Below are 6,645 nucleotides of genomic sequence, written 5' to 3'. Positions count from 1 at the left end.
TTTTTCACTAACAAAAGACAACTCAAAAATCTGAGATTAAACTCAAATAATCACAAAGACCACATAACATTTGATGAAAAGAAACATAACAAGACTCTCTTAAAAATAAGGATATAGCCCTTAATGCTCTTACCTACAGCCCAAATTTCTTTGGTCCTTTGATTATGAAAGATGCTTGTGAAAGAAAGAAAAGGAAAGGAAGAAAAGAAAAAAGGGGGAAAAGAGAAGTTTGAAAATATGTGAAGAATCTCCATTCACTCTGCAAGTGAGAGGGTGTTAGAACCTCCTTCCATCACACTGATATTCCTTCACTCGTCCTCTCTATCTACCATACCTCCCCACTAATAATGTTAATAATACTGTAAATCATACATCTAGGAATAGAAATTCACCTCTTGCTATTATTAAGATCCACATTATCTGCAGCAAATTCTACTTTCTAGTAACTTTGCTTTGTGATGTCTCTTTATACCTGTTTCATTTTTTCTCACCTGCTTGGCATCCTTCCTTTCCTCTATACAGCTACCATTAATGCATTTATTCCAAAACATTTAATACTTAAATAAATGTAAAAATTATTGAGGGTACAGAGATTATAGCCTTTGTCTAAATATAAATTCTATGGTAAGAGGAGGTAAGAGTAGTAAATCAAAACCCTAAGATCTATGAACCAACACTATTTTCAAGAGCCTTTTTATCTCAAGAGCCTCTTCTGTTGCATCTAACTGGCAACCACTCCACAATCCGACAATTTGACTATGTTTTTTGGAATTCATATATTTTAGAATTTAAAAATAATATTAATGGATTTCACTTTAAACTAATGAAACAATGAATAAGAATACTCCTGCATTACCAATTATTACCAGCACTGTTGAAGAATTAAATTCATAGAAATTATAAACAAGTACAAATATTTTCACTGATTACAGAAATGTCAGGTAGTGACCCAACTAAAAGGCAAACTGGGAAATATGGGGAAATTGTGATATATACCATACCAACACAAAACACAGAAGGTAAAGTCGGCACTTGTAGTAAGTCTCCAACATATCATTTTATTACCATATCGGTCTATTATTTCAATAGTAAAACTTCTTCCACTGTCCTTTCTTAAACCAATCTATCCATGCATCAATCCATTCAGAAGGCCACCCTGAAACCATCAGTGATGCTCAGGCAATCAGTCTGTCTATATGCACTGATTCCTATATTCATCCATTATTCTAGCCAGACATATCTGCACCTAACAATCTAAACACCCATATTATCTCTGCATCTAACATTCCATTCTGGAATCTAATTAAATTCTAATGTCTAGGTATCTATCTACACTTTCACTGAATATTAAGTCCATGAATTCATATATACAACTGCTTGTTTATAAAACATTGATTCTTACAACCAGTCATCCATCCATATATATTCTAGTTTCCATCCAGTCTTACCTTCAGTCAAATTTGCATCATTTCTCCATTACTGTCGGAGAAGGCAATGGCATCCCACTCCAGTACTCTTGTCTGGAAAATCACATGGATGGAGGAGCCTGGTAGGCTGCAGTTCACGGGGTCGTGAAGAGTCAGATATGACTGAGCGACTTCACTTTGACTTTTCACTTTTATGCATTGGAGAAGGAAATGGCAACCCACTCCAGTGTTCTTGCCTGGAGAATCCCAGGGATGGGGTCACACAGAGTCAGACACGACTGAAGTGACTTAGCAATCCATCATTGTACCCTAAATCCCATAAAGCAATAGATTATTGCATCTATCTCTCCCACTCCTCTTTCTTTCCAATCTTGCATTCTTTCACCTACTAATTCTTAAATCTACATAAGTTTGATTATGTATAAAATCTCATCATTACATCCTTCTTTCCATTTATCCACTCATACAACCAAGTTTTAAACCATCAATCCAACTCTCCATTCTATGCACTCATGCAAAAATTCTTGAATACCATTCTATGCACCAAGTCTTGAATTCCTTTCTGCAATTTATCCATCTATATTAGTCAAACTCAAAGAAATTTCAAAGTCTCACAGCCTTAACAAAACAATTACTTTTCATACTACAGTTTAATCTTCCAGTATATTCTCCTTTTGTAGCAGCTCTACTTTAACACTTGATTATATGATCAGTACAGGTAAGAGATGAAGGAGAATTGCACACAACCTACTGAAGTCTTCTACCCATGATACATTTCAGTTATGCTGCTTTTTCTTTAAAAAGTTAGTTTTATTATGATTGACTGGAAGAGATTTTCACGAGGTATTGCTGGATGGGAAGAATATGATGCAGCCTATGTGTAATATGAACTGATTTTTGAAACAAACTAGTATAGAAATGCCCATGTATATCCACAATTATAGTTGGGAGACTTACATGGCCCACTTTGAGCAACTAATAGGCTACTATGCTAAAAATAAGCTAGAATATACAAAACTGAACAACATAATCAACAGAGTACTCCATGAAAACATAGATTTCCCCAAGGAACATATACCAAGATAGGCCACAGCTCAAGCCATAAAACAAGCAAATCTAAACAAATTTAAAATAAAAGAAACCAAAAAGGGTATATTCTCTGACAGTGGATTCAAATGAGAAATCAACACAGAAAGACAACAGAAAAAATGTGTAAACACTTGGAAAATAAGCAACACTGGCATGCTACATTTTACAGTGAGTTATACTATCCAAGAAACTTTCTCTCAGAGTACAGAAAGCAGTACAGTATTTCTCACATTGCCTATCCCAGAAATAAATAAGCAGGATAACAGTAGTGGAACAGTGTGCCAGAGATCAAGATAGGACCACAAAGAACAAATGAGTATCTCTCAAGACTTAAACATGCTTCACCCGCCCAAGACTGAGGGTACTCACAGGATCTTCCCAGTGCAATTTTAAAATTTCTAAAGAACAATGATTGCTATATGTCTCACATTCAACACTTTGCATTTTGTAGTTCTTATTGCAGTTCCCTTGTCCTTGGTCTGTAGCTGTACATTTGGAAGCAAGTTACTGATAAATTTAAGCTCATCTCTGGGCCAATAGTAAGCTAAAATGGAAACCTCACATAGCTGTCCTTTATAGGACTGCTGCCAAGTCACCTCATTTTTCTGTGTGGTAAGACAGAACATTTTATTATATTCAACCTTCAAGCAAAAAGTGTCAAAAGTAACATACTCATAAACTGTTTGAACATTAAACATATATTTAGACTATTTTAAAGTATATGAGCTAGATGAAGACAATACTGTGCATCATTCCAAAATTAGATAGTGAAAAGAATGTTAACAAATGAAACATAATAAAACACTTTGTAAAGTGGAAAGGAAACACAAAAAGGTAAATAAAGCATTTAAAAGGTAAATAAAAACCAAGCATTATTTGCTATATAAATCTAAATAGAATAAAAATGAATTTTATAAAGGTGAAGGGAAAATATCCTAATTATAAGCTATATAAGTGAATTCTGTAGAATGAATACACATTTGAATACTCAGAATTCCCTTATCTTTATGTGTACACAAGATTCCTAACACAGTATCAGCAATATAATATTAGCAATACAACTGTTAAATACTCAAGTTTATTTGCAGTTCTTTTTGTCTTTATACTACAGTACATGAATTTACACTAATCACCTTTGGAGACTTGCTAGTTATTTTACAACTGACAATGAAATGGAAATAATCAAGGATTCATCTTTTGTTTTCAGCTGAATTAAGAATCAACATAGTTGTAGAAAGCTCCTATTTAAATCAAGAAATTCCTTTTAACTTAGAGCAATGTGCAACTATTAATGAAATAATGAATAAGTGAGCAGCTGATGCCAAAATTAAATACCAAAAGATTCTTCACATTATAGAAAGATATACAAACATTATGATGTAATAATGTCCTTATCATGAATTGTGGTGTGTTGCAATTAGAAACATTTCTAAAATACATCATTAAGGAATGAACAAAACCAGTCTGATAAGGCATTTAAAATCTAAATGCCACAGAAAAATGAAAATAGCAAATACCACCAGAGGTACCATGTCAAGAATAAAAAAGTTCAAAAGTTTGAAGGGAAAATGGCCTGACTGCCTCCAAAAAGAAATGACGTGAAAATCTTAAAAATCCAGGGTTGCTGTAGAACCATGATTAACAAACCAAAAGAAACAAATAATAATTCTTCAATTGTGGAGTTGAACAATACAACAATTTTAAAAACATAAAATAAGTTTAAATAAGAATTTTTATCAAGAAATATTTCATCCCACTATGATATAAGGAATGATTACATTTTATATTTTTCTAGACGTAGTATGATGGTATATCTTAAAAATGTTAGTGTCCCCAAATCTTGAGGTAACAAAATACATTCAGGAAAAATAAAACTAGATCTCAGATGCTATTTTTTGAATGAGAAGATGGAAAAATAGAAGATGCATTATCAGAGTCTCATCTGGGGCATATTTTAAGACATTCCATTAGCCAAGAGTTCACAGAAAACTGAAAACATTGTCAAACTTCCTACATGAAATAAAACAAAAAAAGAATAAAGGTCAGCAACTAATCAACAGCATGTCAATTTAGTAAGACTAAAATCATGTCTAACAGAATGATAGAGATATAGATCTCTTAGAAGCTTATACAGCTACTTAGAATTCTACACTGGACAATACACATCTTTCATAGCAACACTGCTGCTGCTCTAAGTCGCTTCAGTTGTGTCTGACTCTGTGTGACCCCACAGACAGCAGCCCACCAGACTCCCCCGACCCTGGGGTTCTCCAGGCAAGAACACTGGAGTGGGTTGCCATTTCCTTCTCCAATGCATGACAGTGAAAAGTGAAAGTGAAGTCGCTCAGTCATGTCTGACTCTTAGTGATCCCATGGACTGCAGCCTACCGGGTTCCCCCATCCATGGAATTTTCCAGGCAAGAGTACTGGAGTGGGGAGCCATTGCCTTCTCCGCCTAGCAACACTAACATAGTTACAAATATGCAACTGCACTTCTTTAATAACCTATATAAACATAAATCATATATTATTCATAAAGGTATTTATATAGTCTGTATACATATATATATATGTATATATATATACACACACACACAGAATGGGAAAGAGAATATATGAGATAGAGACAATACAAAATCTCAAGGTAGAAATAATCTAAACCAATTAACTCACCACAATGCATTCAATACACTAAAAACTAGCACATGGATGCTTGTGTGCCAAGTCGCTTCAGTCATACTCAACTCTTTGTGACCTTATGGACTGTAGCCCAACACGCTCCTCTGTCCATGGAATTCTCCAGGCAAGTATACTGGAGTGGGTTGCCATTTCCTCCTCCAGAGGATTTTCCCAACCCAGGGATTGAACCTGTGTCTCTTATGTCTCCCACACTGACAGACAAATTCTTTATCACTAGCACCACCTGGAAAGCCCAAAAACTAATGAGTAAAATCATTAAGAATGTAAAAAACAAGAGAATCAAATTCCTCCAAAATGAAATAAATTTAAACAGATCAAATATTAAAAGCATTTAACATACACATAAAAAGGGAAATATCCTATATTAAAATAAATTAAGAAATTAAACACGTGATAAATAAATTAATAAATTTGCCAAACCAAGATAAAAGTAGCCTAGATAAAAATGCATTCCCAGCTTGGATTCAGATTTCTTCCAACTATCATAGATATCTTTGGAACAACTAACAAATTTACATGGGGATTTATTTTAAGATATATTTAGGGATTCTAGTTAATACTAGGGATATGAAATTGTAATTATTTAAAATGTGATCTGTACACATACAAATATAGGACCAAAGTATTGCTGTATTTCTAATTTTCAAAATATGGCAGAGTTCTGATAACTATTAGTTCTAGGTGCTAAATATGTGAAAGTTTATTATGCTCTCTTCTGTCTTTGAAACTTTTCATAACAAAAACTGGATAGTTCTCAAAAAGCTACACAGGGAATTACCATGACTCCTAGCAACTTTAGTTCTAAGTATCTACCCAAAAGATATGAAAACAGAGTCTCAGACATTTCTATACCAGTGTTCACAGCATCATTGCTCAATGTGGATAGCCCCAACCCTGTTATTCAAAGTAAAAGAGCAGAAATACCCAAGTGTTCATCAACAGAAAAATGTGGTTTACACATAGAAAGCCATAAAAAGAAAAATGAAATTCTGATACATATCTTGCTTTTCAAATATTTCCCTTAAGGAACCAGGGATCCTAGGAGAAATGGTGGGTTTCACAACTGGGGTTAAGATAAGAACAAAATGAACCTGTATACCATTACTGGAGAAAGGATAGGGACATTTTGAAAAGACAGAGGCCAAATGTGGGATAATTCAGAAAAAAAAAAAAAGTAATGTAGTGGATACCATCTTTATCTATAGAGTAAAGAAAATATCCATGAGTCTACACTGAAATGAATAACTGAAAAACTGAATGGGGGAGAGTGGACAACTCCCAATTGGACAACTTCACATAATAAAATTCAGGCACCGAGAAAATCAGAATTGAAAGAGACACGTGTACCCCAATGTTCATCGCAGCACTGTTTACAATAGCCAGGACATGGAAGCAACCTAGATGTCCATTGGCAGATGAATGGATAAGA

Source organism: Muntiacus reevesi, chromosome 15 (assembly GCF_963930625.1).
Source record: "Muntiacus reevesi chromosome 15, mMunRee1.1, whole genome shotgun sequence".
NCBI classification, from domain to species: domain Eukaryota; kingdom Metazoa; phylum Chordata; class Mammalia; order Artiodactyla; family Cervidae; genus Muntiacus; species Muntiacus reevesi.
This window is presented reverse-complemented; position numbering follows the sequence as displayed.